Source organism: Dendrobates tinctorius, unplaced genomic scaffold (genome assembly GCF_039654945.1).
Source record: "Dendrobates tinctorius isolate UK_male_01 unplaced genomic scaffold, ASM3965494v1 ptg000038l, whole genome shotgun sequence".
Taxonomy (NCBI): Eukaryota; Metazoa; Chordata; class Amphibia; order Anura; family Dendrobatidae; genus Dendrobates; species Dendrobates tinctorius.
In genome coordinates, this window is record NW_027361706.1 from 1,505,807 (window position 1) to 1,519,179 (window position 13,373).

Below are 13,373 nucleotides of genomic sequence, written 5' to 3' on the forward strand. Positions count from 1 at the left end.
CAGCGTCACACAGAGGACCCCCACCAAACAGCGCCACACAGAGGGCCCCCACCAAACAGCGCCACACAGAGGGCCCCCACCAAACAGCGCCACACAGAGGACCCCCACCAAACACAGTCACACAGAGGGCCCCCACCTACAGCGCCACACAGAGGGCCCCCACCACATAGCAAGTGCCAACAACGATGCTACCAAAGAAAGGAAACCAAAATAAATGTCTCACGAAGATAAACCCTGTATACCCGTCATTGCGAGGTGGTCACCTGCCCAGGACCCCCATGTATTAGCAAGAGCTGTGTGGACTAAAGATGTTTGTGTATTAATACCACAAATATCTGGCCGTCCCCAGTAAAGGTGGATTAACAGCGAAACCCTGTCTGCAATGAAACAATCCAATAAAATATCACAGAAGAAAATAATAAATCCAAAACCTGTTGGTCGCGTTGCTGTACGTCCTGGTGTGCAGTAGCGTGACAGCGCAAACACCGGCACCAGGGCATCCAGAAAGCTCATCCAGCAATTTGACCATTCTGCATTTATAATGCTTTTCCTTAAATTCAGCTTATTTACAGATGTAGCAGAGCCATGTTTGTCATTTGGCATAACTCACTCATCTAATATATAAAGCTCAAAGTGTGTATGTATGTATGTATATATGTACAGTTGTGGCCAAAAGTATTGACACCCCTGCAATTCTGTCAGGTAATACTCAGTTTCTTCCTGAAAATGATTGCAAACACAAATTCTTTGGTATTATTATCTTCATTTAATTTGTCTTAAATTAAAAAACACGAAAGAGAATGAAGCAAAAAGCAAAACATTGATCATTTCACACAAAACTCCAAAAATGGGCCAGACAAAAGTATTGGCACCCTCAGCCTAATACTTGGTTGCACAACCTTTAGCCAAAATAACTGCGACCAACCGCTTCCGGTAACCATCAATAAGTTTCTTACAATGCTCTGCTGGAATTTTAGACCATTCTTCTTTGGCAAACTGCTCCAGGTCCCTGATATTAGAAGGGTGCCTTCTCCAAACTGCCATTTTTAGATCTCTCCACAGGTGTTCTATGGGATTCAGGTCTGGACTCATTGCTGGCCATCTTAGAAGTCTCCAGTGCTTTCTCTCAAACCATTTTCTAGTGCTTTTTGAAGTGTGTGTTTTGGGTCATTGTCCTGCTGGAAGACCCATGACCTCTGAGGGAGACCCAGCTTTCTCACACTGGGCTCTACATTATGCTGCAAAATTTGTTGGTAGTCTTCAGACTTCATAAAGCCATGCACACGGTCAAGCAGTCCAGTGCCAGAGGCAGCAAAGCAACCCCAAAATATCAGGGAACCTCCGCCATGCTTGACTGTAGGGACCGTGTTCTTTTCTTTGAATGCCTCTCTTTTTCTCCTGTAAACTCTATGTTTATGCCTTTGCCCAAAAAGCTCTACTTTTGTCTCATCTGACCAGAGAACATTCTTCCAAAACGTTTTAGGCTTTTTCAGGTAAGTTTTGGCAAACTCCAGCCTGGCTTTTAGTCTCGAGGTAAGAAGTGGGGTCTTCCTGTGGCTCCTACCATACGGTCCCTTTTCATTCAGACGCCGACGGATAGTACGGGTTGACACTGTTGTACCCTCGGACTGCAGGGCAGCTTGAACTTGTTTGGATGTTAGTCGAGGTTCTTTATCCAACATCCGCACAATCTTGCGTTGAAATCTCTTGTCAATTTTTCTTTTCCGTCCACATCTAGGGAGATTAGCCACAGTGCCATGGGCTTTAAACTTCTTGATGACACTGCGCACGGTAGACACAGGAACAGTCAGGTCTTTGGAGATGGACTTGTAGCCTTGAGATTGCTCATGCTTCCTCACAATTTGGTTTCTCAAGTCCTCAGACCGTTCTTTGGTCTTCTTTCTTTTCTCTATGCTCAATGTGGTACACACAAGGACACAGGACAGAGGTTGAGTCAACTTTAATCCATGTCAACTGGCTGCAAGTGTGATTTAGTTATTGCCAACACCTGTTAGGTGCCACAGGTAAGTTACAGGTGCTGTTAATTACACAAATTAGAGAAGCATCACATGATTTTTCGAACAGTGCCAATACTTTTGTCCACCCTCTTTTTTATGTTTGGTGTGGAATTATATCCAATTTGGCTTTAGGACAATTCTTTTTGTGTTTTTTCATTTAAGATAAATTAAACGAAGATAATAATACCAAATAATTTGTGTTTGCAAAGATTTTCAGGAAGAAACTGAGTATTATCTGACAGAATTGCAGGGGTGTCAATACTTTTGGCCACAACTGTATGTATGTATGTATGTATGTGTGTATGTATGTATGTGTGTATGTCCGGGATTGGCATCCGCACCGTCGCAGCTACAGCCACAAAATTTGGCACTGTCACACGTCTGGACCCCGAGAGCGTCTTAAGCTATGTTGTGAGGCGAAATTTTAACCCTGTGCGTTCCAATTCACCAAACAATTTTGCCCCTGCCTACATACTGGGGAAAAATTGTGTGCGCGTCAAGCCCCGCCCCTCATTATGATGTCATAATGCCCCTATTTGCATCCTGGGGAAGCAGTGTGTGCGTATCAAGCCCCGCCCCTCATTATGATGTCACAATGGTTGCCATGGCGACGCTGATGTCATCATAGGTTGCAAGCCCTGCCTCCGCTCATTATGATGTCATAATGGTTGACTATGGGATGGAGGATGTGTGATGGGTATATGGGCACGGGACTATGGGATGGTGGATATGTATGATGGATATATGGGCACGGGACTATGGGATGGAGGATGTGTGATGGGTATATGGGCACTGGACTATGGGATGGTGGATATGTATGACGGGTATATGGGCACGGGACTATGGGATGGAGGATATGTATGACGGGTATATGAGCACGGGACTATGGGATGGAGGATGAGTGATGGGTATATGGGCACTGGACTATGGGATGGAGGATATGTATGACGAGTATATGGGCACGGAACTATGGGATGGAGGATGTGTGATGGGTATATGGGCACTGGACTATGGGATGGTGGATATGTATGACGGGTATATGGGCACTCGACTATGAAATGGCGAATATGTATGATGGGTAAATGGGCACGGGACTATGGGATGGAGGATATGTATGACGGGTATATGGGCACGGGACTATGAGATGGAGGATGTGTGATGGGTAAATGGGTATGGGACTATGGGATGGAGGATATGTATGACGGGTATATGGGCACGGGACTATGAGATGGAGGATGTGTGATGGGTAAATGGGCACGGGACTATGGGATGGAGGATGTGTGATGGGTATATGGGCACGGGACTATGGGATGGAGGATATGTATGACGGGTATATGGGCACGGGACTATGAGATGGAGGATGTGTGATGGGTATATGGGCACGGGACTATGGGTTGGAGGATGTGTGATGGGTATATGGGCACGGGACTATGGGATGGAGGATATGTATGACGGGTATATGGGCACGGGACTATGGGATGGAGGATGTGTGATGGGTATATGGGCACTGGACTATGGGATGGAGGATATGTATGACGAGTATATGGGCACTGAACTATGGGATGGAGGATGTGTGATGTGTATATGGGCACTGGACTATGGGATGGAGGATATGTATGACGAGTATATGGGCACGGAACTATGGGATGGAGGATGTGTGATGGGTATATGGGCACTGGACTATGGGATGGAGGATATGTATGACGGGTATATGGGCACGGGACTATGGGATGGAGGATGTGTGATGGGTATATGGGCACGGGACTATGGGATGGAGAATATGTATGACAGGTATATGGGCACGGGACTATGGGATGGAGGATGTGTGATGGGTATATGGGCACTGGACTATGGGATGGAGGATATGTATGACAGGTATATGGGCACGGAACTATGGGATGGAGGATGTGTGATGGGTATATGGGCACGGGACTATGGGATGGCGGATAATTATAATTTGTTATAACTAACCACAGTTAGTAACTATGCCCGGGCAGCGCCGAGCTCTCCAGCTAGTTGTCACATAATAAGGCAATTGTTTTTGCATTGGGTCCTACTATATATCAAGCAATTGCATTGTGAGCAATTCCCTGGCAATCTTTCTTTTTTTCCCCTCAGTTCTCATCAGTTGTGTCAACCGCCTGCTGTACGACATGCACAAGGGGTGTAAAAAAGTCAAGTCGTAAGGGTACGTAAAATTCAGGCTCCTAAACTGGGCTACAAGATGTGGAATGGGAAAGTGCTTACAATGCAATTGCTTCACTGCTTGTACAGCATGCAGTTATATGACACACCCAACTCTGCTATATCTGTGCATAACCACATCACTATTATCAGCTCTGAGCTGCTGCTGCAGAACCTCTTGGCAGGGATCACACACACAGAGGGCATGCAGCCTGGTGAAGCAGTTTTTTCCATTAATAATAAAAAAAGAAAAAAAAAAAACTTCATGAGTTTTCTACTAGTTGCACATACTAATAGGATTAGCAGGGCTGCCCTGCTCTCCCCCCATGCCTGGGGCACAGATCCCTGCAGCAGAGCTTCCTGGCACTCTATAGCCCCTCACCCACACAGTGCCCCCAGCACAGCAGGGGGGCAGCTTACCTGCAGGGCAGGAGTGGGCATCAGCCTGGCAGAGGACTTGGTTCCCAGGCTGTACAGCTCCTGTCCCGGGCACATTCAGCATGAGTGAGAGCATGGAGCAAACCCTGCCCTGGATCCAGTGTATACACATCAGACTGGGCTGGCCTACAGCAATCCCAGCCACCCCCATAACTGGAGGAAGGAGGAGACCTCCAGCACTGCTGCACCATCCACAGCCAGGGAGACTGGGCGGAAATGAGTTCTCCCACAGAGGAGAGGAATTGCTGCGGCTGCTACCGCGCCGCCCCCACACACGTGCCGCCTGGGGCGGACCACCCCCCTGCCCCCCCCACGCTACGCCACTAACCGCGATGCTTGATCAAGTATTGAGCAGTGGCAAGCAGGCTTGCTCATCACTTCTAGATACACCTCTGGCTCATACTGTATATAGGGGGCTATGTGTGGTCTCATACTATATACGAAGTGCTATGTGAGGGCTCATATTGAATATAGAGAGGCTATGTGGGGGATCATACTATATAGAGGCTATGTGGGGGCTCATACTATATATAGAGTGGCTATGTGTGGTCTCATACTATATACAAAGTGCTATGTGAGGGCTCATATTGAATATAGAGAGGCTATGTGGTGGCTCATACTATATATAGAGGCTATGTGGGGGCTCATACTATATATAGAGTGGCTATGTGGGGACTCATACTATATAGAGGCTATGTGGGGGCTCATACTATATATAGAGTGGCTATGTGGTGGCTCATACTATATATAAAGAGGCTATGTGAGGGCTCATATTGAATATAGAGAGGCTATGTGGTGGCTCATACTATATATAGAGTGGCTATGTGTGGTCTCATACTATATACAAAGGGCTATGTGAGGGCTCATACTATATATAGAGAGGCTAGTGAGGGCTCATATTGAATATAGAGAGGCTATGTGAGGGCTCATATTGAATATAGAGAGGCTATGTGGTGGCTCATACTATATGTAGAGGCTATGTGGGGGCTCATACTATATATAGAGGCTATGTGGGGGCTCATACTATATAAAGAGTGGCTATGTGGGGGCTCATACTATATATAGAGGCTATGTGGGGGCTCATACTATATATAGAGTGGCTATGTGGTGGCTCATACTATATGTAGAGGCTATGTGGGGCTAATACTATATATAGAGGCTATGTGGGGGCTCATACTATATATAGAGTGGCTATGTGGGGGATCATACTATATATAGAGGCTATGTGGGGGCTCATACTATATAGAGAGTGGCTATGTGGGGGCTCATACTATATATAGAGGCTATGTGGGGGCTCATACTATATATAGAGTGGCTATGTGTGGTCTCATACTATATACAAAGGGCTATGTGAAGGCTCATACTATATATAGAGAGGCTATGTGAGGGCTCATATTGAATATAGAGAGGCTATGTGAGGGCTCATATTGAATATAGAGAGGCTATTTGGGGGCACATACTATATACAGAGTGGCTATGTGGAGGCTCATACTATATATAGAGGCTATGTGGGGGCTCATACTATGTATAGAGAGGCTATGTGGGTTCTGACAACGTATATAGAGGGGCTATGTGAGGAATCATACTGTATGTAGGAAGCTAAGTGTGAGCTCTTACAGTATAAAGAGGTATAGAGGAGAGCTGTATATGGGCTCATATGGTATGTATGGGGTGTCAGCATATTTAATTCTGCTCAATATTAAGTTATAAAGTTATTATTACTATAAAATAATAATTGTAATTAATATGTTACTGTCTATCATGTAGCCCCTTGGGATAAGTAATAGCCCAACCCTGGTATATAGTAACATTATCCTACAGTAGCATGTCCACCTCCCCATCCAACCATCCATATAATCTAATCTTCTATAATACTGGGATATATGAGTTATTATTATTGATTTATCACTGTTCAAATCAGTAGGAACTACTCCGGAATTACAGTGTATGTTAACATTGTGGCATTTTATAAAAGTTTTAAGAAGCCAAGGTGGATAATTAGAGTCCATTTCATGTATATGGTAATGAATTGGTTGTATGGCCTGCTCTGGTCTCTTTAAACAGCTGCTGCTCCTGCTGATGATGTCACAGAATGTTGAGGTTTCTGGCTCTGCCCCCTTGCATTATGACATCACACACAAACATTGTGTAAAGAGCTGCAGAGCCAACATTCCATCTGACAGTTGCAGACGGTGGAGAGAGATAAGTCGGCGCTATGTCATCTCTTGTTGTGTCCTTCATTTTCTTCTATCATCTATTTCTCATTTATTTTTTATTCATTAAGGAGTCTTTATTCTCTATAATACAAGCAGGTCCAAAATAAATAGTGAACCCCTCATATTAGGAGATGTCCAAATTTTACAGCCTTTCTTCCAACAGTAAAGAGATACATAGGATGTGACGGGATTTATCTTCAAGTACAGAAATGACAATGATTTACCGATTATCCATCACATTTTACTGGTTTCTGACTTTCTTGCTCATCAGGTCCATAGATTAGTTATAATTAAGAGAATCCCCTCAGCCATAACTGGAACATGACGACTTCTTGATTTTTAGGCCATGTATAGAATCATCCAAATCTGGGAGATTAAAGTTACATCCTGTAAAGGGAACACATGTAACATGAAGATAATTATGTAATTGTCGGATGTTATAGAGACACATAGTAAAATACAGTCCAGGTCAAAAATATAAATCCAACCAATATTGGGAAATCCTGGTACAACACCGATGTATATACATATTAGCTCCATATGTAGTAAAACTATTCAAATATTCCCCCACATTGCTAGGATTCATATAGTTTGATCTCTAATATATTGGACAATGCACTTCAGTGGAAGTGAGGTTGTTGGATCCGCACCCACTAGCTGCTACTTGCGATGTCACGGAATGTGGTAATTGTTGGCTCTGCCCACATTAGCTGTTCCTTGTTATGTCTTAGAGCAGCGTTCCCCAGCTCCAGTCCTCAAGAGCCACCAAGGATTCATGTTTTCAGGCTTTCCTTAGTATGGCCTACGTGATAATTGCAGTACCTGCACAGGCAAAAATTCCATCACCTGGGCAATACGAATGAAATCCTGAAAACATGAACCGTTGGTGGCTCTTGAGGACTGGAGTTGGGGAACACTGTTTAGAGTGATGGGATAGTTGCTCCACCCCAAATAGCTGCGTCATATGATGTCACGGAAGATTATGGTTGTTGGCTTCATTCACATTAGCTCTTATTTTTCATTTCACGGAATGTTTTGGTTGTTAGCTTTGCCCCCATAAGACACTACTTGTGATGTCACTAAATGTTTTGGTTGTTGGTTTCACCCCCATTACCTTCTACTAGTGATGTCACTGAATGAATAAAAGTAATAGAAATGTCAAGCTAGTCCTACCTGTATGCCTCAAATTAATGGTCTTGTTGTGGATAAATTTTACATTCTGTCTTTATACTAATGATCACCCCAAAGACTTATAATAACGCACAATTTCATCTGCTTTTTAGGTGGAAATTGGTCCCCTTACCTCTTGTCCTGTCTGCAGTTGTACAAGTTGCACCAACATGTCCGCCCCTGTCCACCCCTGAATGGAGAGATAGGAAGGATGACACTACAGCTACAGAGGTGACCGTATGATAGCCTAGCTTGACAATCCATTTCTCACAAAGACCCTTTCAGCTTTTCAGACATGGGTGGAGCACATGATCTCTGAAAATAGGGTCCCACAGCTGCACCCCAACAGTTTGAGCATCACTCTTAGAAGAGTACATACCCTCAGATCAGAAGGCGGTGAATCGCCCCTCAATGTGTCACTGAGGAGGATAGCATTCGCTAGGGATTACTCCGGAGTGGTGGTTGTGCCCGTGTGACAAGTTGTACCAACAACATGTCCGCCCCTGAATGGAACCATAGGAAGGATGACACTACAGCTACAGTCTGATAGCCTAGCTCGACTACCCACCTCTCCTGAAGACCCTTTCAGCTTTTGAGACTTGGGTGGAGGACATCATCTCTGAAAATAGGGTCCCACAGCTGCACCCCAACAGTTTGAGCATCACTCTTAGAAGAGTACATACCCTCAGAGCAGAAGGGGGCGCGTAGCCAGTCACTGTGTCACTGAGGAGGATAGCATTCGCCAGGGATTACTCCGGAGTGGTAGTTGTGGTGGGATGCAGGTCTGGACAGCTGTCGTCATCCTATTAGATAGATAGATAGATAAGGATTAATATATGTACCTCATCGCCTGTGTGCAATTGCACAAGTTGTAAAAACAACATGATCACCTTTGTCCACCCCTGAATGGAACCATAAGAAGGATGACACTACAGCTACAGAGGTGACCGTCTGATAGCTTAGCTCGACTACCCACCTCTCCTGAAGACCCTTTCAACTTTTGAGACTTGGGTGGAGGACATCATCTCTGAAAATAGGGTCCCACAGCTGCACCCCAACAGTTTTAGCATCACTCTTAGATGAGTACATACCCTCAGAGCAGAAGGGGGCGCGTAGCCAGTCACTGTGTTACTGAGGAGGATAGCATTCGCCAGGGATAACTCCGGAGTGGTTGTTGTGGTGGGATGCAGGTCTGGACAGCTGTCGTCATCCTATTAGATAGATAGATAAGGATTAATATATGTACCTCATCGCCCGTGTGCAGTTGCACAAGTTGTACCAACAACATGTCCGCCCCTGTCCACCCCTGAATGGAACCATAGGAAGGATGACACTACAGCTACAGAGGTGACCGTCTGATAGCCTAGCTCGACTACCCACTTCTCCTGAAGACCCTTTCAGCTTTTGAGACTTGGGTGGAGGACATCATCTCTGAAAATAGGGTCCCACAGCTGCACCCCAACAGTTTGAGCATCACTCTTAGATGAGTACATACCCTCAGAGCAGAAGGGGGATCGTAGCCATTTACTGTCTCACTGAGGAGGATAGCATTCGCCAGGGATTACTCCGGAGTGGTTGTTGTGGTGGGATGTAGGTTTGGACAGCTGTCGTCATCCTATTAGATAGATAGATAAGGATTAATATATGTACCTCATCGCCCGTGTGCTGTTGCACAAGTTGTAAAAACAACATGTCCACCCCTGTCCACCCCTGAATGGAACCATAGGAAGGATGACACTACAGCTACAGAGGTGACCGTCTGATAGCCTAGCTCGACTACCCACCTCTCCTGAAGACCCTTTCAGCTTTTGAGACTTGGGTGGAGGATATCATCTCTGAAAATAGGGTCCCACAGCTGCACCCCAACAGTTTGAGCATCACTCTTAGATGAGTACATACCCTCAGAGCAGAAGGGGGCGCGTAGCCAGTCACTGTGTCACTGAGGAGGATAGCATTCGCCAGGGATTACTCCGGAGTGGTTGTTGTGGTGGGATGCAGGTCTGGACAGCTGTCGTAATCCTATTAGATAGATAGATAAGGATTAATATATGTACCTCATCGCCCGTGTGCAGTTGCACAAGTTGTACCAACAACATGTCCGCCCCTGTCCACCCCTGAATGGAACCATAGGAAGGATGACACTACAGCTACAGAGGTGACCGTCTGATAGCCTAGCTCGACTACCCACCTCTCCTGAAGACCCTTTCAGCTTTTGAGACTTGGGTGGAGGACATCATCTCTGAAAATAGGGTCCCACAGCTGCACCCCAACAGTTTGAGCATCACTCTTAGATGAGTACATACCCTCAGAGCAGAAGGGGGCGCGTAGCCAGTCACTGTGTTACTGAGGAGGATAGCATTCGCCAGGGATTACTCCGGAGTGGTTGTTGTGGTGGGATGCAGGTCTGGACAGCTGCCGTCATTCAATTAGATAGATAAGAATTTATATATGTCTGTTTATGCTTTAAATAGAATCTATCACCCCCCCGCGAGACGTATATGGCCTATTAATATGAGCATATAGGTAATAGAAATGTTAAGCTAGTCCTACCTGTATGCCTCATATTAATGGTCTTGTTGTGGATAAATTTTAGATTCTGTCTTTATGCTAATGATCAGCCCAATGACTCATCATAACGCACAGCTTCATCAGCTTTGGAAGTGGAAATTGGTACCCTTAACTCTTGGCCCGTGTGTAGTTGCACAAGTTGTACCAACAACATGTCCGCCCCTGTCCACCCCTGAATGGAACCATAGGAAGGATGACATTACAGCTACAGAGGTGACCGTCTGATAGCCTAGCTCGACTACTCACCTCTCCTGAAGACCCTTTCAGCTTTTGAGACTTGGGTGGAGGACATCATCTCTGAAAATAGGGTCCCACAGCTGCACCCCAACAGTTTGAGCATCACTCTTAGATGAGTACATACCCTCAGAGCAGAAGGGGGCGCGTAGCCCCTCACTGTGTCACTGAGGAGGATAGCATTCGCCAGGGATTACTCCGGAGTGGTGGTTGTGGTGGGATGTAGGTTTGGACAGCTGTCGTCATCCTATTAGATAGATAGATAAGAATTAATATATGTACCTCATCGCCCGTGTCCAGTTGCACAAGTTGTACCAACAACATGTCCGCCCCTGTCCACCCCTGAATGGAACCATAGGAAGGATGACACTACAGCTACAGAGGTGACCGTCTGATAGCCTAGCTCGACTACTCACCTCTCCTGAAGACCCTTTCAGCTTTTGAGACTTGGGTGGAGGACATCATCTCTGAAAATAGGGTCCCACAGCTGCACCCCAACAGTTTGAGCATCACTCTTAGAAGAGTACATACCCTCAGAGCAGAAGGGGGCGCGTAGCCATTTACTGTCTCACTGAGGAGGATAGCATTCGCCAGGGATTACTCCGGAGTGGTTGTTGTGGTGGGATGCAGGTCTGGACAGCTGTCGTCATCCTATTAGATAGATAGATAAGGATTAATATATGTACCTCATCGCCCGTGTGCAGTTGCACAAGTTGTAAAAACAACATGTCCACCCCTGTCCACCCCTGAATGGAACCATAGGAAGGATGACACTACAGCTACAGAGGTGACCGTCTGATAGCCTAGCTCGACTACCCACCTCTCCTGTAGACCCTTTCAGCTTTTGAGACTTGGGTGCAGGACATCATCTCTGAAAATAGGGTCCCACAGCTGCACCCCAACAGTTTGAGCATCACTCTTAGATGAGTACATACCCTCAGAGCAGAAGGGGGCGCGTAGCCATTTACTGTCTCACTGAGGAGGATAGCATTCGCCAGGGATTACTCCGGAGTGGTTGTTGTGGTGGGATGCAGGTCTGGACAGCTGTCGTCATCCTATTAGATAGATAGATAAGGATTAATATATGTACCTCATCGCCCGTGTGCAGTTGCACAAGTTGTACCAACAACATGTCCGCCCCTGTCCACCCCTGAATGGAACCATAGGAAGGATGACACTACAGCTACAGAGGTGACCGTCTGATAGTCTAGCTCGACTACCCACCTCTCCTGAAGACCCTTTCAGCTTTTGAGACTTGGGTGGAGGACATCATCTCTGAAAACAGGGTCCCACAGCTGCACCCCAACAGTTTGAGCATCACTCTTAGATGAGTACATACCCTCAGAGCAGAAGGGGGCGCGTAGCCCCTCACTATGTCACTGAGGAGGATAGCATTCGCCAGGGATTACTCCGGAGTGGTGGTTGTGGTGGGATGCAGGTCTGGACAGCTGTCGTCATCCTATTAGATAGATAGATAAGAATTAATATATGTACCTCATCGCCCGTGTGCAGTTGCACAAGTTGTACCAACAACATGTCCGCCCCTGTCCAACCCTGAATGGAACCATAGGAAGGATGACACTACAGCTACAGAGGTGACCGTCTGATAGCCTAGCTCGACTACTCACCTCTCCTGAAGACCCTTTCAGCTTTTGAGACTTGGGTGGAGGACATCATCTCTGAAAATAGGGTCCCACAGCTGCACCCCAACAGTTTGAGCATCACTCTTAGATGAGTACATACCCTCAGAGCAGAAGGGGGCGCGTAGCCAGTCACTGTGTTACTGAGGAGGATAGCATTCGCCAGGGATTACTCCGGAGTGGTTGTTGTGGTGGGATGCAGGTCTGGACAGCTGTCGTCATCCTATTAGATAGATAGATAAGGATCAATATATGTACCTCATCGCCCGTGTGCAGTTGCACAAGTTGTAAAAACAACATGTCCACCCCTGTCCACCCCTGAATGGAACCATAGGAAGGATGACACTACAGCTACAGAGGTGACCGTCTGATAGCCTAGTTCGACTACCCACCTCTCCTGAAGACCCTTTCAGCTTTTGAGACTTGGGTGGAGGACATCATCTCTGAAAATAGGGTCCCACAGCTGCACCCCAACAGTTTGAGCATCACTCTTAGAAGAGTACATACCCTCAGAGCAGAAGGGGGCGCGTAGCCATTTACTGTCTCACTGAGGAGGATAGCATTCGCCAGGGATTACTCCGGAGTGGTTGTTGTGGTGGGATGCAGGTCTGGACAGCTGTCGTCATCCTATTAGATAGATAGATAAGGATTAATATATGTACCTCATCGCCCGTGTGCAGTTGCACAAGTTGTAAAAACAACATGTCCACCCCTGTCCACCCCTGAATGGAACCATAGGAAGGATGACACTACAGCTACAGAGGTGACCGTCTGATAGCCTAGCTCGACTACCCACCTCTCCTGTAGACCCTTTCAGCTTTTGAGACTTGGGTGCAGGACATCATCTCTGAAAATAGGGTCCCACAGCTGCACCCCAACAGTTTGAGCATCACTCTTAGATGAGT